At 43.6% G+C, this 23,219-nt stretch overlaps 1 long non-coding RNA gene across 1 annotated transcript in view; it reads right to left on the bottom strand.

Annotated features, from left to right (window-relative positions):
* Nucleotides 1-23,219, bottom strand: part of LOC146208975 (uncharacterized) — a 68,303-nt gene that overhangs the window by 6,739 nt on the left and 38,345 nt on the right. Inside the window, exon 2 of the long non-coding RNA XR_014703416.1 lies at nt 21,523-21,600. This is a non-coding gene — a long non-coding RNA (uncharacterized LOC146208975). The remainder of the gene's footprint in view (nt 1-21,522; nt 21,601-23,219) is intronic.

Raw genomic sequence — 23,219 nt, 5'->3', positions numbered from 1 at the left:
TTAGTCATCTCTTTTGGTGCTCGAAGTTTCCGGTTATTTACAAGATATTGAGCACTTCCAGAGTGTTTATTGTGATGAACTTTCTTCTGATGTCTTTACCAAGTTCGAAAATAAATTTGGTACCCCCTAAGAATGCTGCGATTTTCTAGAGAAGTGTTTTTAAATCTTGTATGCTTCCATAAAAAAATTCAGAGCATCGCAACCCTTTGTTTAGTAACTTAACGAGTTTATAGATAGTGTGTTGCGTAATAGCCCCCAAAGTTAAACAATGTGGTTATTTGTTGTATAAAAATTGCTATATAAGTATTCTTTTTTCTTCACCAAAATGATATAAACAGAAGTAACCTGTACAGAGATACAGCCGTACGGGCTGATCCTATGCTTAAGTTTTTGATGTGTACAGACCAGCATAGATCCTCGTGAAATCAAACCCCGAGGAACGTTAGCTTCTGCACTTGATTTATCAAGCTGGCCTCAAATATTGCTGTGAGTTTATTAGGTGTATGTTTTTAATAGGATGAAATATGTGTTGTTTTATAGGCACTGAGAGAGCTCAGTCTATGGGTGTAGGGTAGATTTATAGAGAAGATTGTAATGTCAGTAGAATATGTAAAGAGGGCAAGATATTAGTCTCATCTGGATAGATGATAACTTGAGCGGTACTATCTATAATTGCTTGTACCACCCACATACATATCTTCACGCCTTGATCATGCACACAAAGTCGGCCTAATTTCATGTAACACCAAAGCATTTTCTGACTCGTTTATACCTCACACATCCGTGGACTGGAACCACCTTCATTCGTCAGTGGCTACAATTGAGCGGTTACCATTGTTCCAGTTATCTGTGTCCAATGTCGCGCAATGATGCCTAGCACAAAAGTGCTTTACGTATATGCTATAATGTACTGATGTTTATGTATTACCATGATCTGCTTATTTGTTAGTTTGTTTGTTTTTCTCACTATTTCATTACATGCTGTGCGTTTTTATATGTGCCAAATGTTTTGTTGTAATCCCCACTCCCCTCTGTAATGTTTTACCTTGAGGGTACCAATAAAATGAAATAAATAAATAAACAGAGAATGTTATTCTAAATTGAAACACTACAATAGACCTAAGATTCAATCCTTGTTGCACTCTTGTTTTAGCTTCGAAATCCTTGGTACTGCATCGCTGGTTTTGACCACCTGATATCAATAATTTAGATAACAAGTGAGGACGTCTAAGGATATTCCTCCCACCGCGCATATCGATAATTTCCTGAGTAATAAATCGAAATGCATAAATTAGATCCTTTCTGAATATCTAGAAAGAAGCCTATGAATATTTGCTGCGTTCATTGTTTTAAATTAATTTGACTTTGTTGCATATTAGGCCTGTTTGTTTGATTGTTACTTAACATATGATCTTTCTCAAGCTGTGTAGAGCATTACGGAAAGCAAGGGCTATCACATGCAGCTAGGATGGTGCGTAAACTATGATTGAGCTGCTACCATGCTGTGCTGCCATTGAAAATAGGCGCTTGATAATGGAATGGCGTAGTTCACGTTATCGTGGTTGCCTTAGTTGCTCTTTCTTTCGCTGGAGATGCAAACTGTGTGCAGAAAAATGGCGAGCCATCTTATCACCACCATACATTCCTGCTCTCTGGGTCAATCAAGGTAGCAGGAGAGCGACGAATAGATTCTCAGATACTTGGGCCGACCGGAAATACGTCTTCAAATAATTACAAAAATAACTGGAAAATTAGTTCTCTCTCTATCTTTAAAATGTGCAGTTGGAATTGTATTCACAGTTTTAATAAGCAAAGTTGTGCCATGTACTGCAGTTCTGGGTAGGCTGCAAAATCATGAGTCGGCATTCGCAATGCGTCTATGCTATAGGTGGAGCCATTGCGTGACGCATCGGGGGCTTTGTTCCATAAAAGTGATTATTCATTTCACTCTTGAGATCTATTTGATTTCCTGAGACTCATCGCTGTTGTGTGACGACGACGGAGCATTTAGTAGTTGTGATAAGCGACCAGGCAGTTAATTCTATGGTTACTAGATGTCACCATTGGCTGGAGTACGGAGGCAGAATTCAGCCGGTGTGTGCTGTGATCCTCGTTAAAGCCTGGATGCATTATCTCGTGCTTTATGCGTCTTTCCTTTCGCTGTTTGGTTAGATGTCACTGTAAGATAGACGTCCAACAACTTTGAAAATAAATAATGGTTCCTTTGGCATAGTGCCATTGTCCACCTGTTCTCCCTTCTTTTTATTGATGGAGCCATCATTCGTGGGATGGCAAACACGTTTGAAATACTTATGCAGTGAACCGTGCTTATTCGCCAAGAGTCATAAGTTTAGTCAGTGCTGCTGAGTGCTCCTGATAAGGAGTATATTTGCCTGGAATACAAGCAACATAGCTTCATTGCAGAATTCTCAACGAACAGGGCATTCGAGCGGTATAATATGTATTGCTCAAGTATGTCTGACCTGACAAAGTTATGAACAGCATTGCAACCAGTGCATGAGTCGGCATTAAGAAATAAGTAAAAGGTAATGGATTTAGTTTTGAAAGGATTCAGCCGATGCAGCACAATGGCACGAGGCTTGCGCTATATGAAGTTATATCTGACCAATTAGCCCTCCACTCCATATTTGAAAGGATGTTTACTAAAGTTAATAAAGCCCCCACATTACCAAAAAAGGAAACGTCTCTAGAGAGGGATGGCGATGAAATTATTAAAAAGCCGAAACACGTGCACTATAGCGTTGTGGTATGTTTTGTGTTAACGGAGCATGTAAGTTTTCTGCTGCGACATAAAGGTACTACTTGTCAGCCTCGACAGATCGAACACCAAAGTTATGAAAAATTTCAGCACAGTGAGGTAGTGGGCTTTTTAAGTGTCCCAAATGGATTTCAGGTGCTTCCTTTTAGAGGGAACGCAAGTTGGTAGGAACTCTTTATAACTGAAGGCATATAAATTATGCTGCGTTTGAAAAAAGCGAGAGAGCGGCTAGCATAAGTCATAAGATAATATTATATGATGATAATTTCATCTTCGATAGTTTTGTAGTACTACATCGGTGGACTCAGATATGTCACTGCATGTTGAAATTACTCCAGTCAATGTTGGTTTAAAGATTATGCACCAGGGCAACACGGTTGGTTCAAGAAAAGAAATTCCTGGTGTCACAATCTGATTACGCATCGATAAGCGCATAGAAAGCTACCAAACGGATTGTTCAAAACATCTGACTCAAAGAATCTCGTCGCTAATGCAGTGTCTGCAACCTGGAAGGTGGTCTCGACGTCTTCTTCTTTCTTTATCCTTTTCTTTAGCCCAAGGAATCTAGTTAACATGGTAAAGGTGTATGCGCCGCAGTGACTACTGACGCTTACCGAAAATGCGCCGCTTAATGGCCTGCTATACCTTTTGATGCGTAAACTGTTGAATGTCTTAAGCTTCTTTTTTAAAGGCAAGACACTGCGACTGAAATGGCTCCCGTATGCCCTCTCCCCATACTGATCCCCGTTCGGGTATATTAAATTTCTTTCTCGCTTATTTATCAATCCTTTTCTTTTTCTTCTAATATCTCATAAACTTTATCAGCATAAAGTCGTAACCCACGAAATTTTATGAGGGACCACCCTTAGGCACAAACTCCTCTGGATTTTGATACAATATCCCTTGCAGTCAGGCTCAGATTTGAGACTTTTGGACACTCGGGAGCACTCAAACAGGTTAGTAAAGTGAGACCTTAAATCGATTTGGTGCAGCCTTTCATATAATTTGCTTTTATGCCAAAGAATATGCGTGATGATTATAGGGTAGCTTACCGTGTGTTCTGATAAGTATGAGTGAATAACAGTGGCCCAAAATGAAGGAGTATTGACTGAGCGAGTTTCCAAGTTCAATGGGCTAATCAAAACGAACAGAGTGAGGCAGAGGTGGGCAACCTCATGAGGTTTCGACCTCATGAGGTCGACCTCAACATCAAAATGACCTCAACCTCACGGAGTGAGGTGAGGTTGAGGTGAGGTCGGTGACAGCTCGAAATGTTTTGAGTGAGGTCAAGAAATTGGACCTCTAAATCACGCGTGAGTTTGAGGTTGAGTGAGGTCGTCATTGTGTGAGGCCGAAATTGTGAGGTCCAGGCTTTTTGCTGTTGCCGCGGCTTTCTTCGAAGAGCGCCCCTTTTGACGCGGAGCTCGAGCGTACTGCCGCGGTGTGCCCGCCGACTCTCGGTGTTTGGTTACCCCCCAATCGGACGACCGGATTCGGCAGCCCCTGCCCAGCTTTCGGCATTCCACCGTAATGTCAGCAGCCCGAGACCGCTTCCCTCTGGTCTACTTGGAAGGAGATATTTTTTTTTTACATCACGAACTCCTCATGCCCCCCACCCGCCACCCCCTTTTCCTCTGACTTGTTTGTGCCGATGCTTGCGGCAGGCTCAAACACCCAGGAGCGCGCAAAGCACATAACTCACGTTGACCTGCGGGGCTTTTGTCGGAGGCCGCAAAGAAAGCAGCAAACTAAAAAGCGAAGCAAATTGGCTTTGCGCAGACGGCGCGGTGCAGAACTGTGTCTTGTGAATGCCCGTTTCCAGGCGCTATAACGGCTGCTGCCTTACATTCGATAAAGGACCCTGCTGTACATTACACGGAAACTTAACAGAAAATGGTGCAGAGAAATTGTTAGGGGACGTGATACTGACAGATAAAAAAAAACATGAACAAACCAGAAAAACCGGCACAATACAATCTGGGCATTTTATCGAAGTCCTCCCTTTCGAATTGTACGTCATCGTTCTATATTTCGGTCCTGTAAATTTATATTATTGTATTTTCCAGAACAACCTCTCTTAGTTTTGTGCTGCTTGTTTCTTATACAGATTCACAGGTGGCCCCGAACAACTGCAATGGGATGAAATGGACGGCACATCTTATAAGACGCAACTGGTATACAGGAAAACGCATGCGCATGTTAACCATTTGCCGAGATAGAACAGACAAAAAAAATATATGGGGCTTGTATGCAGTCAAGCGCAATGAAAAAAAAAATGATTTCGCTCCGCTAAGGCTCTTTATTTCTCTCTCAAATTCTATTGAAATCAAGCAATGCGGGAGGAAGGAGGAGAGTAAGGGATTCTTGACTTCATAATATCAGGTTTTTCTTTAAATCTCTTATTCAGGCGCAGAAAAAACAAAACCAAAAAGAGAACAGCGTTCTCCTACATGCTTTTATGAGCTAGAAAGTATTAAGATGGTTTCCGGCTGGACATTTTGGTGTCTAGACGGACGAATTGGTGTGGCGAACTGAACGTGCCTGTTTTGTGCTCCCGTCTGCTCGAGACGGAGAAATCAATCGGATGAAAATTTTTGTGGCCAGATGTCGGAATAATTTTTTCAGATATTTGTTTTTTTCTTTAAAAATCAATTTTAACGTACGGGATGTGAAGCCAATTACATGCTAGCACTGAGGAATGCCGTATTAAGTCGATGTCTGAAACCTTCTATAAGCTCTGGGAAGCGCAGTTCTCTTCTGTTTTTAGTGTGCGATATTTGTTATTACTTTCGTAAACATGGTATATATTTATATATATTTTCTTGTATGTCAATTAATTTCGTACACTGCTGAAAAGAGAACAGGCTTCTTCCCTCACATTACGCTCTTTTTCAGAGGCCCAAAGCCCAACCCTCCTTTCCACTTACCCGCGCGGTCATTTAGTTTTTTTTTCTTTTTCTTTTGCAAGTATTGGAAAGCGCGATCTAGTCTCTGAAAGCGGAGCTGGCACACATACGCCATTGCCGTTTAGTGTGTATTGGTGACCAGAGGTGGGCATTTGACCTCAAAAACTTCGACCTCACCTAAAACTGAAAAAAAATTTGGCGACCTCACTCAACCTCAACCTCATCAATTGAGGTTGAGGTCCCCCAGGCGACCTCACCTCACTTTTCAGGTGACCATTGGCGACCTCACTAAACCTCACCTCAAACTCAAAATGTGAGGTTGAGGTCAGGCGCTGGACCTCAAAAAAAAAAAAAATCATTAAATTAAACCGCAACTTAAAGCAAATATACATTTCTCGGTAATCCTGGGGTATATATAGGCTAGCCAGAATTTTATCGTATGAAGGCTGTATTTTACTCCTAATTTTATACTACAATTATTATCCTGGATAAAAGCAGAGAAACTCTGGACACTACATGTCCAACTCTGCACTAAAGTGGCAATCCTCTCCTCCTCCTCGCCTACCCTTTTGTGGTCGGTTTCAATCTAAGGCCTACATGGGTAGCACGTTACTATGCACAGGCCCATAATGCAATACAAAGAGTTTATCCCATCTGACCCACGTGAATAAGATTCGTATTAGAAATAAAACAAGCCAGTTCTTACTATAAACTGAAAAGACAAATGCTGTTGACCCTAGTGATGACGACAACAATGACGATATGCTCTTTTTCTTTTCTTGCCACATAGCGTTAAACAGACTAGGACACAACGAGACACACGGGACGGGCACTTTTTTTATAGCCCATCCCGTATGTCTGGCTGTGTCCCTGTCTGTTTAGCGCTATGAGGCAAGAAAACCGACACCAACGCGCCCAAGCTTTCATCCTTGCTCTTTTTCTTAATTCGAAAAAAAAAATTTATGATTGCCGAGCTTTTTCTTAATACACTGTACATTCTTTTGCGACAGAATACATTAAATTAAGAAAAAATTGGAATACAGTCGTGCCTCGTTAGTATGAACGCTTTGGTTTCCGACCAAAACTGTCCATAAAGCGAGTCATCCATAATAACAAGTCATGAATAAAAACGAAAAGTATATAATTGAGAAAAAATATATAATTAATGGCTTCTGTTTTAATTAATTTGGATATATAAACACCGCCTTGATGTCGATGCTACCCTCTACTCCAAAAATCCGTCGACGCGAAACGTCATGTCTGTTCTTAAACCTTGTCAGCCATCCTCTTGAGTAGCTGAAGTCAGTAACGCCTAGACAGAGCGTAGAATAATATTTCTCAGTAAACATCTCCCTGTTTAACTGAACAAAAATTCCGTAAGTCATCACAGGTAAAACCTATCAAGACGGAGGAGAAGAAGCACCCATAATGTTGCCGAGGCAGCGAGCCTCCTCTTGAAGCATTTCGTCGCTCAAGACAGCACCATTCGCGAGCACATTTCCGAACCACATTAACAAGACTGACTCCATTTCTTCGAACTGTGCTGGGCGCTGTCGGACTGTGGCTTACGCTGTGATGCCGAAGTTGAGCCATTTATCGGAGTCCGGTAGAATATATAGATGGTATACCGTCGACCTGACGAGGCTGAGGCCTAGTTGAACTTGGGTCCAGTCTTTCACGGCTTGGATTGACTGAGATTGCTTTTGCCGCTTGTATTCACAGATTTCCCGCTTCGCGCCTAAGTTCAGCTCCATTCTTTTGCGTTTAACTCCCACCATGCCAAAAGTCAGACTAAAGTTGAGAGTTACAGGCTCCTGCTTCTTTGCACTCTTTTTCCCTAGTTAACCTCCCTGACTTTCCTTTCTTCGGATTCTCTTTCTTGCCTTGTACTGTTTTTGTAAGGAAGCGAGGGAGTCAAGTTGGCAGGCTACTGTACAGAGGGCTATCAAACAGCCCTTTCCTGTGCCGTTTGTATGTGTTCCTATGAAACAAACACTGCAAGCTGAAGTACAGTTTAGAACGACGGCTAGCCGACTACGAAGTGCTCAGACCTTGTCAAGGCCGCATCGTTGACTCAAGGCGAAGCCGACATGCGGATCGCTGTGGTGCAAAATGTGGTAGTTCGGCAGCGCAACAGTGACAAAAACCAGGAGCATGAGAAAGGAAGGGCGTCCAGGACGGGACGCCCGGTCCTGGTTGCGTGGTCGTCGCGTATCTGTTGTCGCTCTACTTCGTGAGTATGTCTTAACCCTGACCGAAAAGCGTTAACGGCTTCATGGAACACACTTTGTGTTCTGGGATAGAAAAACTTCAGTTGCCACCCCCAAATTTGGCGCTTGTCTTTCTTCTTATTGTTTCTTTCTTACGCTTTTACCGGCCTCTCTTCTGTTCTGCGACCACATGCTGCTGTTTTCCCGACTGCGGCCTCTATTTGCGGCGCTGCCGCTGCACCCAGAAATCTCCCGGTTCCCTCCTTTTGGGGCCTTTCTTAGTTAGCTGACCCTCGGTTTGCTGTGTACGATCTCTGTCATCCACCCCCTTTTCTCCTCCCCCTCCCCCCTTCCCTCCTAAAACGACGACACGCCCGCTTTGGTTCTTTCCAACGCCACAGAACTCGTTCAGGCATCCGACCGTATCGGCTGTCGCATAGGTTCCCGGCTTGCGCACCCTTAACTTGCGTTCGGACTCTTCTGCTTTTTTCAAACGATGTCCATATTAACGAGACAAAAACACACGGGCCGAATAGGCTGTTTGCATTCATCCCATCTCCATTGTTCAGAGAGCGAGTTTCTATATTAACGAGACATAAATACATTGAAAAATCTTCACCCCTAGAAAAACTGTCCATAATTCGTGTCCTCCACATTAATTAACGGATGTCATATTAACGGGGCACAAATTTTCCGTAAAAGCCACTCATGAAACGACTTGTGAAGACTAAATCCCAACAAAACAAACAAAAGAGGAAAAGACAGCAAAACACCAATTAATCATAAAACTCGGCCAACGCCGTATAACGCTTCAGAAAATTTCGAAGAGGAATGCTGTTTATCTTACGAGGTCCCAACCGGCCAATCCTGGGCGTTAGTTTATAATTCTGTGATCCCGTGGCGTATTGCAAGAATTGGCGAAATTGCTTCTTCGAACACCACGCTTACATTAAAAAATTACAAGGGTCGGAACTGCTAGGAAAAAGGGTAAACGAGAACCACTTTGCTGTCGCGAACATCGGCTCGCCCGTCAAATTTCGCCGGAGCAAAATGTCCTACTCCCACCCGCCTAAACACACACACACACACACACACACACACACACACACACACACACACACACACACACACACACACACACACACACACACACACACACACACACACACACACACACACACACACACACACACACACACACACACACACACACACACACACACGCACACACACACACACACACGCACACACGCACACACACACACACACACGCACACACGCACACACACACGCACACACGCACACACGCACACACACACGCACACACGCACACACACACACGCACACACACACACACACACACGCACACACACACACACACACACACACACACACACACACACACACACACACACACACACACACACACACACACACACACACACACACACACACACACACACACACACACACACACACACACACACACACACACACACACACACACACACACACGATATAAATACCTGTACGTCCGAACCGAATACTGGATGCCATTTCGCCAACAATTGTGAGACGAGCTTCTTTGTGGTATTCACTTGTTTTCCTTAAAAGAATGACCTAATAAATTGCACGGTGGTGTCTCCGAAGCTGCTTCGCCGCATGCACCGTAGGTGTATCTAGAGAAACCGTTTCCCCGTTACTGTCGTATAGTTACAGCCCATAAACGTAAAATAAAGGCAAGAACAACAGAAAGGAGGCAAGCAAGCAGCCCGGAGGGACCGCGCCCCCCGCTGTGCACGCGCTCCTCCCTTCGCCGTCCGTCTGTAGCAGACATGGCAATAATGGAATTACAGTAATGCAATTACTGTAATTGAATTACTTTTCTCGGTAATTTGTAATGTAATGAATTTCTTTCTCGGGTTGGTAATTTAGTAATGTAATGAATTACTCTTTGGCAGTAATTTCGCAGAAAAATTAATTAATTCCTTTCCAAATTACTTTTACTAAAGTGCGCCACTACTCCTTCAATAGTCAACGAAGTAGAGTGCCGCGAAAGCAAGAACGACGTGCGGCAAGCGAAGCCAGCGTAACGGATCGGCAAAGGGGGACAGGTTAAGCGTTCAGTGCGTCTGAGACCTCGTGTGTAGCAGGGGCAACCATTCTCCAAGAGCAAGATACAAGGCGTCAAGGGAATCCCGAAGTTAGAAATGGTGCAAAAAGGCTGGAGCTGAAAACTAGTTGCGAGCGCGGCGCAGAGGCACTCCCTGCTGCGTCGGCTAGTGCACAGTGGCGCCTGGTTACACTCAACACTACGGTGCGAGGAAGGATTGGGCTGGGGGAGATAGGCGGAAGGGTCCATGACGTGAGGCACCATGGCTTGAGCATTACTGAGCAGTGAGCACATATGTGCCGACGTCGATTCTTGGGACTGCGGAAGCAATAAATAACCTAGCTTCTTCGGGCCCTTCAAATCGCGGAGACAGCTCCGTGCCAGCAAGACGCTGGGTTCGCCGGTCATTTCACCACTGTTCGGCCACGTGTTTTTTTGTTTTTGTTTTTTGTAATAGCCCGTGCTGTAGGCGAGGGGGAAGGAATAGCACTCTGGGACAGAATTTGGCGGGAAGACGAAAGAATGTGTGTCCTTCGCGTCCGAAGACCAAGCTTTTGTTTTGTTTATTAGCTTTGATTAGTTTTTGCATGGATGGAAACAAGAAAGTAATTTAAAAGTAATTTATTTCTCAGTAGAAGTAATCATATTGTAATTTCATTACTTTTTAGAGCAGTAATGAGTAATGTAATTTAATTACTTTTCTTAGATTTTCAGCAAAGTAATTAGTTATGTAATTTATTTCCTTTTCAAAAGTAATTTTGCCATTCATGGTCTGTAGGCATCTGGTTTTGCTCAGGCGGTGAATGCCCAACTGTCACCAACCGAGGTGGGCTACCTCATGAGGTTTCGACCTCCTGAGGTCGACCTTCAACCTCAAAATGACCTCAACCTCACGGAGTGAGGTGAGGTTGAGGTGAGGTCGGTGACAGCTCGAAATGTTTTGAGTGAGGTCACGAAATTGGACCTCAACCTCACGCGTGAGTTTGAGGTTGAGTGAGGTCGTCATTGTGTGAGGTTGAAATTGTGAGGTCCAGGCTTTTTGCTGTTGCCGCGGCTTTCTTCGAAGAGCTCCCCTTTTGACGCGGAGCTCGAGCGTACTGCCGCGGTGTGCCCACCGACTCTCGGTGTTTGGTTCCCCCCAATCGGACGACCGGATGCGGCAGCCCCTGCCCAGCTTTCGGCATTCCACCGTAATGTCAGCAGCCCGCGACCGCTTCCCTCTGGTCTACTTGGAAGGAGATATCTTTTTTTTTTACTTCACGAACTCCTCACGCCCCCCACCAGCCACCCCCGTTTCCTCTGACTTGTTTGTGCCGATGCTTGCGGCAGGCTCAAACACCCAGGAGCGCGCAAAGCACATAACTCACGTTGACCTGCGGTGCGTTTGTCGGAGGCCGCAAAGAAAGCAGCAAACTAAAAAGCGAAGCAAATTGTCTTTGCGCATACGGCGCGGTGCAGGACTGTGTCTTGTGCATGCCCGTTTCCAGGCGCTATAACGGCTGCCGCCTTACATTCGATAAAGGACCCTGCTGTACATTACACGGAAACTTAACAGAAAATGGTGCAGAGAAATTGTTAGGGGACGTGATACTGACAGATAAAAAAAAACATGAACAAACCAGAAAAACCGGCACAATACAATCTGGGCATTTTATCGAAGTCCTCCCTTTCGAATTGTACGTCATCGTTCTATATTTCGGTCCTGTAAATTTATATTCTTGTATTTTCCAGAACAACCTCTCTTAGTTCTGTGCTGCTTGTTTCTTATACAGATTCACAGGTGGCCCCGAACAACTGCAATGGGATGAAATGGACGGCACATCTTATAAGACGCAACTGGTATACAGGAAAACGCATCCGCATGTTAACCATTTGCCGAGATAGAACAGACAAAAAAAAATATATGGGGCTTGTATGCAGTCAAGCGCAATGAAAAAAAAAATGATTTCGCTCCGCTAAGGCTCTTTATTTCTCTCTCAAATTCTATTGAAATCAAGCAATGCGGGAGGAAGGAGGAGAGTAGGGGATTATTGACTTCATAATATCACGTTTTTCTTGAAATCTCTTATTCAGGCGCAGAAAAAACAAAACCAAAAAGAGAACAGCGTTCTCCTACATGCTTTTATGAGCTAGAAAGTATTAAGATGGTTTCCGGCTGGACATTTTGGTGTCTAGACGGACGAATTGGTGTGGCGAACTGAACGTGCCTGTTTTGTGCTCCCGTCTGCTCGAGACGGACAAATCAATCGGATGAAAATTTTTGTGGCCAGATGTCGGAATAATTTTTTCAGATATTTGTTTTTTTCTTTAAAAATCAATTTTAACGTTCGGGATGTGAAGCCAATTACATGCTGGCACAGAGGAATGCCGTATTAAGTCGATGTCTCAAACCTACTATAAGCTCTGTGAAGCGCAGTTCTCTTCTGTTTTTAGTGTGCGATATTTGTTATTACTTTCGTAAACATGGTATTTATTTATATATATTTTCTTGTATGTCAAATAATTTCGCACACTGCCGAAAAGAGAACAGGCTTCTTCCCTCACATTACGCTCTTTTTCAGAGGCCCATAGCCCAACCCTCCTTTCCACTTACCCGCGCGGTCATTTAGTTTTTTTTTTCTTTTTCTTTTGCAAATATTGGAAAGCGCGATCTAGTCTCTGAAAGCGGAGCTGGCACATATAAGCCATTGCCGTTTAGTGTGTATTGGTGACAGTTGGGCATTCACCGCATGAGCAAAACCAGATGCCTACAGACCATGCATGGCAAAATTACTTTTGAAAAGGAATTAAATTACATAACTAATTACTTTGCTGAAAATCTAAGAAAAGTAATTAAATTACAATACTCATTACTGATCTGAAAAGTAATGAAATTACATTATGATTACTTCTACTGAGAAATTAAATTACTTTTAAATTACTTTCTAGTTTCCATCCATGCAAAAACTAATCAAAGCTAATAAACAAAACAAAAGCTTGGTCTTCGGACGCGAAGGACACACATTCTTTCGTCTTCCCGCCAAATTCTGTCCCAGAGAGCTATTCCTTCCCCCTCTCCTACAGCACGGGCTATTACAAAAAAAAAAAAAAAAAAAAACACGTGGTCGAACAGTGGTGAAATGACCGGCGAACCCAGCGTCTTGCTGGCACGGAGCTGTCTCCGCGATTTGAAGGGCCCGAAGAAGCTAGGTTATTTATTGCTTCCGCAGTCCCAAGAATCGACGTCGGCACATATGTGCTCACTGCTCAGTAATGCTCAAGCCACGGTGCCTCACGTCATGGACCCTTCCGCCTATCTCCCCCAGCCCCAATCCAGCCTCGCACCGTGGTGTTGAGTGTAACCAGGCGCCACTGTGCACTAGCCGACGCAGCAGGGAGTGCCGCTGCGCCGCGCTCGCAACTAGTTTTCAGCTCCAGCCTTTTTGCACCATTTCTCCCTTCGGGATTCCCTTGACGCCTTGTATCTTGCTCTTGGAGAATGGTTGCCCCTGCAACACACGAGGTCTCAGACGCACTGAATGCTTAATCTGTCCCCCTTTGCCGATCCGTTACGCTGGCTTCGCTTGCCGCACGTCGTTCTTGCTTTCGCGCCACTCTACTTCGTTGACTTTTTGAAGGAGTAGTGGCGCACTTTAGTAAAAGTAATTTCGAAAGGAATTAATTACTTTTGCTGCGAAATTACTGCCAAAAAGTAATTCATTACATTACTAAATTACCAACCCGAGAAAGAAATTCATTACATTACAAATTACCGAGAAAAGTAATTCAATTACAGTAATTGAATTACTGTAATTCCATCATTGCCATGTCTGCTACAGACAGACGGCGAAGGGAGGAGCGCGTGCACAGCGGGGGGCGCGGTCCCTCCCGGCTGCTTGCTCGCCTCCTTTCTGTTTTTCTTGCCTTTATTTTACGTTTATGTGCTTTAACTATACGACAGTAACGGGGAAACGGTTTCTCTAGATTCACCTACGGTGCATGCGGCGGTGCAGCTTCGGAGACACCACCGTGCAATTTATTAGTTCATTCTTCAAAGGAAAACAAGTGAATAAAACAAAGAAGGTCGTCTCAGAATTGTTGGCGAAATGGCATCCAGTATTCGGTTCGGACGTACAAGTATTTATATCGTGTGTGTGTGTGTGTGTGTGTGTGTGTGTGTGTGTGTGTGTGTGTGTGTGTGTGTGTGTGTGTGTGTGTGTGTGTGTGTGTGTGTGTGTGTGTGTGTGTGTGCGCGCGCGCGTGTGTGTGTGTGTGTGTGTGTGTGTGTGTGTGTGTGTGTGTGTGTGTGTGTGTGTGTGTGTGTGTGTGTGTGTGTTTATGTGTGTATGTGTGTGTGTGTGTGTGTGTTCGTGTGTGTGTGTGTGTGTGTGTTTAGGCGGGTGGGAGTAGGACATTTGGCTCCGGCGAAATTTGACGGGCGAGCCGATGTTCGCGACAGCAAAGTGGTTCTCGTTTACCCTTTTTCCTAGCAGTTCCGACCCTTGTAATTTTTTAATGTAAGCGTGGTGTTCGAAGAAGCAATTTCGCCAATTCTTGCAATACGCCACGGGATCACAGAATTATAAACTAACGCCCAGGATTGGCCGGTTGGGACCTCGTAAGATAAACAGCATTCCTCTTCGAAATTTTCTGAAGCGTTATACGGCGTTGGCCGAGTTTTATGATTAATTGGTGTTTTGCTGTCTTTTCCTCTTTTGTTTGTTTTGTTGGGGATTTAGTCTTCACAAGCCGTTTCATGAGTGGGTTTTACGGAAAATTTGTGCCCCGTTAATATGACATCCGTTAATGTGGAGGACCCGAATTATGGACAGTTTTTCTAGGGGTGAAAATTTTTCAATGTATTTATGTCTCGTTAATATAGAAACTCGCTCTCTGAACAATGGAGATGGGATGAATGCACACAGCCTATTCGGCTCATGTATTTTTGTCTCGTTAATATGGACATCGTTTGAAAAAAGCAGAAGAGTCCGAACGCAAGTTAAGGGTGCGCAAGCCGAGAACCTATGCGACAGCCGATACGGTCGGATGCCTGAACGAGTTCTGTGGAGTTGGAAAGAACCAAAGCGGGCGTGTCGTCGTTTTAGGAGGGAAGGGGGAGGGGGAGGAGAAAAGGAGGGTGGATGACAGGGATCGTACACAGCAAACCGAGGGTCAGCTAACTAAGAAAGACCTCAAAAGGAGGGAACCGGGAGATTTCTGGGTGCAGCGGCAGCGCCGCAACTAGAGGCCGCAGTCGGGAAAACAGCAACATGTGGTCGCTGAACAGAAGAGAGACCGGTAAAAGCGTAAGAAAGAAACAATAAGAAGAAAGACAAGCGCCAAATTTGGGGGTGGCAACTGAAGTTTCTCTATCCCAGAACACAAAGTGTGTTCCATGAAGCCGTTAACGCTTTTCGGTCAGGGTTAAGACACACTCACGAAGTAGAGCGGCAACAGAAACGCGACGACCACGCAACCAGGACCGGGCGTCCCGTCCTGGACGCCCTTCCTTTCTCATGCTCCTGGTTTTCGTCACTGTTGCGCTGCCGAACTACCACATTTTGCACCACAGCGATCCGCATGTCGGCTTCGCCTTGAGTCAACGATGCGGCCTTGACAAGGTCTGAGCTCTTCGTAGTCGGCTAGCCGTCGTTCTAAACTGTACTTCAGCTTGCAGTGTTTGTTTTATAGGAACACATACAAACGGCACAGGAAAGGGCTGTTTGATAGCCCTCTGTATAGTAGCCTGCCAAATTGATTCCCTCTCTTCCTTACAAAAACAGTACAAGGCAAGAAAGAGAATCAGAAGAAAGGAAAGTCAGGGAGGTTAACTAGGGAAAAAGAGTGCAAAGAAGCAGGAGCCTGTAACTCTCAACTTTAGTGTGACTTTTGGCATGGTGGGAGTTAAACGCAAAAGAATGGAGCTGAACTTAGGCGCGAAGCGGGAAATCTGTGAATACAAGCGGCAAAAGCAACCTCAGTCAATCCAAGCCGTGAAAGACTGGACCCAAGTTCAACTAGGCCTCATCCTCGTCAGGTCGACGGTATACCATCTATATATACTACCGGACTCCGATAAATGGCTCAACGTCGGCATCACAGCGTAAGCCACAGTCCGACAGCGCCCAGCACAGTTCGAAGAAATGGAGTCAGCCTTGTTAATGTGGTTCGGAAATGTGCTCGCGAATGGTGCTGTCTTGAGCGACGAAATGCTTCAAGAGGAGGCTCGCTGCCTCGGCAACATTATGGGTGCTTCTTCTCCTCCGTCTTGATAGGTTTTACCTGTGATGACTTACGGAATTTTTGTTCAGTAAAACAGGGAGATGTTTACTGAGAAATATTATTCTACACTCAGTCTAGGCGTTACTGACTTCAGCTACTCAAGAGGATGGCTGACAAGGTTTAAGAACAGACATGACGTTTTGCGTTGACGGATTTTTGGAGAAGAGGGTAGCATCGACATCAAGGCGGTGTTTATATACCCAAATAATTAAAACAGCAGCCATTAATTATAAATTTTTTCTCAATGATATACTTTTAGTTTTTATTCATGACTCGTTATTATGGATGACTCGCTTTATGGACAGTTTTGGTCGGAAACCAAAGCGTTCATACTAACGAGGCACGACTGTATTCCTATTTTTTTCTTAATTTAATGTATTCTGTCGCAAAACAATTTACAGTGTATTAAGAAAAAGCTCGGCAATCATCAAATGTTTTTTCGAATTAAGAAAAAGAGCAAGGATGAAAGCTTGGGCGCGTTGGTGTCGGTTTTCTTGCCTCATAGCGCTAAACAGACAGGGACACAGCCATACATACGGGATGGGCGATAAAAAAAAAGTGCCCGTCCCGTGTGTCTCGCTGTACCTTGTCTGTTTAACGCTATGTGGCAAGAAAAGAAAAAGAGCATATCGTCATTGTTGTCGTCATCACTAGGGTCAACAGCATTTGTCTTTTCAGTTTATAGTAAGAACTGGCTTGTTTTATTTCTAATACGAATCTTATTCACATGGGTCAGATGGGATAAACTCTTTGTATTGCATTATGGGCCTATGCGTAGTAACGTGGTACCCATGTAGGCCTTAGATTGAAACCGACCACAAAAGGGTAGGCGAGGAGGGGGAGAGGATTGCCACTTTAGTGCAGAGTTGGACATGTAGTGTCCAGAGTTTCTCTGCTTTTATCTAGGATATAATTGTAGTATAAAATTAGGAGTAAAATACAGCCTTCATACGACAAAATTCTGGCTAGCCTATATATACGCCAGGATTACCGAGAAATGTATATTTGCTGTAAGTTACGGTTTAATTTAATGATTCTTTTTTTTTTTTTTTTTTTGAGGTCGAGCGCCTGACCTCAACCTCACATTTTGAGTTTGAGGTGAGGTTGAGTGAGGTCGCCAATGGTCACCTGAAAAGTGAGGTGAGGTCGCCTGGGGGACCTCAACCTCAATTGATGAGGTTGAGTTTGAGGTGAGGTCGAGGTTTTTGAGGTCAAATGCCCACCTCTGGAGTGAGGTGCACGTATTTACACTCGTCAAGTGTAGAACGTTGCGCATTGAAGCTAAACTTTGTAGTGTGGCTGCTGGAGGCTTCTGGGTTGTTGTAGTCGTTGAAGCCGGTAGGCCCATAATAATCTTACCTTCAGAAGGAGGTTTGGAATGCTGAGGAGTAATCGCGAGTTACGCACAGTGGCTCAAAACAAAACATCTTGAATTTCAAAACTTTGATCTATACATTACGTAAGTGAGTAATCGCAACACGACACGCAGGTGAGATCTATTAATACTATCGCTTCATACTTAATAGGTCGGTGCCAAGTGTCCCTCCCCCCCCCCTTTTTTATCTACAGACGCCGGACGCCGACTTCCATATTTGTCTTTGTTCAAATTGACATTGTTCGAGCAGCATTCCCTCAGTTTTCAAATCTTTTACGATTCATGACAAACTGTTCATGGCCGAATGTATGGATTTCTTACTACGTGCACTGGCTGTTGCGACTCCGCGCTTTGGAACGCGGCTAAATCACCTCCACCTGCACGTTTTTAATGCCGTATCTCAATGAGGTAGCTGCATACATACAAAAGTCATGCATGACTATGTCAGAGTTTATATTCATGCAGTATGGTACATATTTTCTGTTGTGAGATGGAAGCGCTTCCCAACTGCAGGCTACTATTTGTCGAGGCGCAAAAAAAGAACCACACTTTTTTCCCGATTTTAAGACAATAGTCTGCGAGGTAAGTCGTCAAACGCGGTAGAAAAGGTGTACCTACACCTATTTATGGTGGCTTGAGACCGAAAGTAACTGTTGGAATAAAATAGTAGATGAAAGAAGAACGTCTGTATTATTCAAATATCTCGCACTAAGAAAAATTTAGCGCAAAGTCATTCTCTGTATATATTATAAGATAGGCTTATAATATATATAGGGTTTTAATATAAACGTAGGCTATAGGACGAATCGTTCCTGTAGTACAGATTGGAGCTTTGTGAGCTATAGTGCTAGCAAAGTAATCAAGAAATCACTGGAGACAGTTGGAAATAGCATTCCATAATGCCTAATGTAAGGATTTTTTAGAAATAAAAAACAAGCAAACAAACCAGCGACTCATGGTTTTCATCTGAGTGGGGATATAGCTGACTAGCGCAGCTTTTCCTGGCGTGCGTCTTGCAGAAACGGTGAGAGAAAACCTAAGACAAAAGATGAAGCCCTTTAGTTAGTAGCATCGTATTTCCAAGGAATGTATAGCATTTGTATCGCTTGCAAAAGAACACCTCTTTGCTGTCCTCTAGGGAAGTCTTCCCGAAATGAGATACATAGATCATACAGAATTTGCGTACGTTTTACATGGAACCTGGGGAAAGTGTCATTGTAAAGTGTAAATATTAGAGAGAAAAATAGGCAAGCGTTTTATTACAGGCAGGCTTGGTGAAGTAAGGAGGGCAACTGCCATTCCTAATCTAATGCGGCGAAGAATATCTTGAAGCTTTTCGAATTTTCGAGTGACACGGCGGCTGTTAGAATGCTGAGCATCTTGCACGCGGGCGGAATAAACGACTCACTGCAAAGGCAGCGCATGTCCGGCGTTGTAGGTGTAGTCTGACAAACCTATGAATAGATATTTTTTTTTTTGTAAACGCCTTTTAAGTTAGCCCTAAACGAAAAATAAAATTGGCAATACCCTTCGTTCTCTTGAACGCAAACCGCAAAACGTACTTGTCAGCAAAACAGGGCATATCAAAAGAATGACAAAAATATCAAAATGTATGTGCAGCAGATCATACATGGTAACCATAAGCCATTGCACATGCGCAAGATAACAGCGGTGCATGGCAACAGGTTGACCTAATTAGAAACCTACAAATGTCTCTTTATCCACTGACGCTGTAGAATCAGCTGCCGCGGATATGCAGATGGGAGGTGAGCCCTGTCTCGCCTATCTATATCCAACTCTCTTTCTCATGCTTGCGTGATGCATTCCTCCTCCCCTTCCTTTCTTGTCCTGCCGCTATATCATCTTTGCCTACGCGTTCTCTTCGTTATTGCCACGCTATCTTCCTGCGCTGTGCTTCTACGTTCGCTTTCTCGCGTGCCCTGGTAAATGAGCGTCATTTTGGGACGCCTGAAATTCAACACATCTACAGCGTGCCAAATTAATCCTCATGCTGACTAATTTAAAAAAAACGTGCGCAACTTATCATAGGTGCTTTAACCTTTTAGATATTCCGTAAAACAGAACCATTTAGGTAGTGACGAAGTGAACTAATACGAAGGAAATATTGAAAAAAACTAAGAATAGGTTTATATATTTACTGCAGCTGAGGGCAAGCAGGCGCAATAATTTCCAATTGTTCTTAACTACCCTTATTTTTCCGCAGTTTTGTTTTCATCCCTGTTCCACTTTCTTACTTATCACGACTTTCTTTCCGGCACATCGCTGGTACACTTGGTGCGCTAAATAGCCGGAAGAGCCCGGTACAAGACATGTGCTTCTTTGTGAAGGATGCGTGTTAGCCACTTGAATTTGGTGTCATAGTGGTAGCTTATTGGGCCGAACTTTCATATTTATCTTGAAGAAAGTATTAGGCAGGTGGCTCCCACTTGCAACGAACAAGCTCCTGCCTGGGGTATTCAAATCTGTTCTTTAGATCAGCTCTATTTGACGACACTCATTTGGATGATAGGCGCTCCTAGTTGAATGTTGCGCCAGATCTAACTCAACAACATTATTAAATCACTCGTGCTGCAGAAAATCATATATTTCTGGTGATGTGAGCGAAATCTCGCAAGAATACTTGTGCCACTGACAGTGACTGCTGGTAATATAAACTGCCACTGATAAGGTGGAGAGTTGTGTGAAGTGATGAACCCGCATTATGAAGCGCGAACGGCCAGCTTGGGCTATTATTGTGTTAAGTAAAGGTGAACAGAAACCGTAATCTTCTCGGACACTTGGAGGTCGAGTTAGACACGCTACACCTACGCGACGCAGACACATTAATACTGATTGGGTAAAACGAGGTTGTACATTTGTGTCACAGGGTCGTTAGTGTAATAGGGCATGTGTAAGTGCAAATCAAAAGTGATACGAATCCAGGGAGTCATGTTTACGCAAGCAGCTAAGAGCGCGCACGCGGAGCGGTAGACGGGATTCTCTAATGTGGTCGTACCATAGGCTCAAAGGCGAGTTTAAGTCGTTCCAAAGCTGTTTTGCAACCTACCTGAGTGCTATATAGCGTGACTTCTAGACCGAGTGAACTTCTGTAATGCTCGGAAGTACTTTACGCTTTTAGGTAGATTCGTTAGGGGGTTTGCTTGAGTTGAGTATATGAGAAGCGTCCTGTCGTGTACTGGTAATTTGGCATTGCACGCGGCCTAAAATAGAAATCTAGGTATCTTCAACTGCGCTTTAATGGATATTGCATGTCTGCCTTATTGCAACTTTATTTTTGGGGGTCTTGCTGCATATGCTAGGCCCCTCGACTTTTGTGCCCTAGAATGCGGGATCGAATCCGTAAACGGAGCCGGGCCAACTATAGACCCCGACAGTGCACCGGACCGTATGGTGTAATATAAAGGGAATTTGCTTTTCTATAAGGAGCAACGACGGCATTGTCCAGCCCGACCTCGCCCCCCCCCCCTCCCCCTGAAAAAAAAAACACCTCTCTAAACTTGAGCAGGTGATCTGCGGTTACAAGCCTTTCTATTCGCATGTCACGTTTCCTAAATCCACCATTGCCTTAGCTTCCTGTACGTACCCTCTGCCCAATGTGTCCACATAGGCTGCTGCAATGTGTCTGTGACTGTTCTTCAATGGCACTCTTATTACTTAAGCTGGCTGGAGACGTTGAATTTAATGCAGGCCCTGTTACTGAACAAATGTGCTATGAAATTATTAGCACACAGAAATAAATATTGTCCAAAATCTTACAAATCCAGCAAAACCAATCATCTTCTGACGAACGCATTTTAGAAACACAAACCAGGCTTCAGACTATCGAAAACAAATTTCAGAGTCTTGACAGAACTCACCAAAGGCTTGCTGACTTAGAAACTGTTGTTGAGGGTCATGTCATCAACATGGATAGTGTCTCCAAGCAGCTTGATGATCTTGAAAAAGATCCCGTCGAAACAATCTCATAATTAGGGGTGTAAAAGAGGAAGGGCGCGAAACTGAAGAGACTTTTCTGAAGAAGGTGAATGATGATATATTTGTAGAAAAACTTGGTCAGAAACTGAATTCTATTGAAAGAATTCAAAGACTAGGAAAGAAAACATTGGGTAAGAACCGTCCTGTTATTTTGAAGTTATTAGATTTTAGAGATAAAATGAAAATTATGCGCAAGTGTCACAAACTCAAGGGCACTGAAACGAGCTTATCAGAAGACTATTCTAAAAGAGTTGTTGAGATCCGTAAAAATCTTTGGAATTCGTCAGTCCTGGAGAGGAGCAACGGCGCGAAAGTTAAATTAGTCTTCGATAAGATTAAAATTAGCGATGTCCTATAAGTGTGGGTTGAAGTCACAGGTGAAAGAATGAGGTGTAATGCTCCAGCAGAAAGCGAGCATGTGTGACTCAGTAATTTTTCTAATGAATCTCTTAAGATTATAAACATAAACGCCAGAAGCATGGTTAACAAAGTACCCGCCATTGAAAGTATTGTCTTAGAGCACGAAGGGCATATTTTGGTAATAAACGAAACTTGGTTTCATCAGAACGTTTCAGATGCGGAGGTCATGCCCCCAAACTATACAATAATAAGAAAAGATAGAATAGAAAGAGGTGGTGGAGTGGCAATTATGGTTAAAAGCGATATAGTATTTTCTGTGTTAGACGTTCCGACTAATATATAATCAGTATGGATTAAAATTAAGTTTAACAACCGCTCGGTGTTTGTCGATGGTGTTTATAGAGCCCCAGACTCCTCTCTAGATATGATTGTGAATCTGAGACATTTCATCGACACAAAGTTAAATCATGATAACCCAATCCTGCTTTTAGGTGATTGTAACTTGCCAGATATCGATTGGAATGCTCTCTCCTTTAGTGCAACGGATAAACCTAGCTGTGATCATTTAATAGAACTTGCTTTTTGTTATAACCTAACACATTTTGTAGAAGGTTACACCAGAATATGTGAAACGACATCATCTCTCCTTGACCTAGTTTTTGTATCCTCTGTACTGCTACCATATCACCGTACATGTGAACTCCACGAGGGTATATCGGATCATAAAATGGTAATAATGGAGTTAGACATGATACCAGAGCATTCCCACAACATTCGTAAGGCGGTTCTAAACTTTGCGGCCGCTGATAATGTTGCTGTCTTGGACTACCTCGAGAGTTAATTTGATAATTTTATGTGTCTTGTCGAAAGCGGAACTACAGTTGACGAGCTATGGTTTCCAAATATCCAAACTTATTCAAGTTAAACCACCATTATTTTTTTAGGATATAATAAATTGGTAGGAGAGGAAATGCAGGGAGGCGCACAAGAAAGGCTTCTGGTTGGCTGCCCTTCACTAGGGAAAATGGATAAGGGGATTGATGAGGGGAAGGGAAATATTATTTGGAACACAGTCACAACTTTTCACTCAAGCCAGCAGCTGTCAGGTAACAAAACAGTGTCATGTATGGCTTAAAGGCAGTCGACTATCGTGGACACGAACGAAGGATTGTATACGCAGTAAAAGTGCTAGAATCTAGGCCATCTAGCGTACAAAATA

This window comes from Amblyomma maculatum, chromosome 1 (genome assembly GCF_055883805.1).
Source record: "Amblyomma maculatum isolate TAMU_Amacu chromosome 1, ASM5588380v1, whole genome shotgun sequence".
Classification (NCBI taxonomy): Eukaryota; Metazoa; Arthropoda; class Arachnida; order Ixodida; family Ixodidae; genus Amblyomma; species Amblyomma maculatum.
This window is presented reverse-complemented; position numbering and strand designations above follow the sequence as displayed.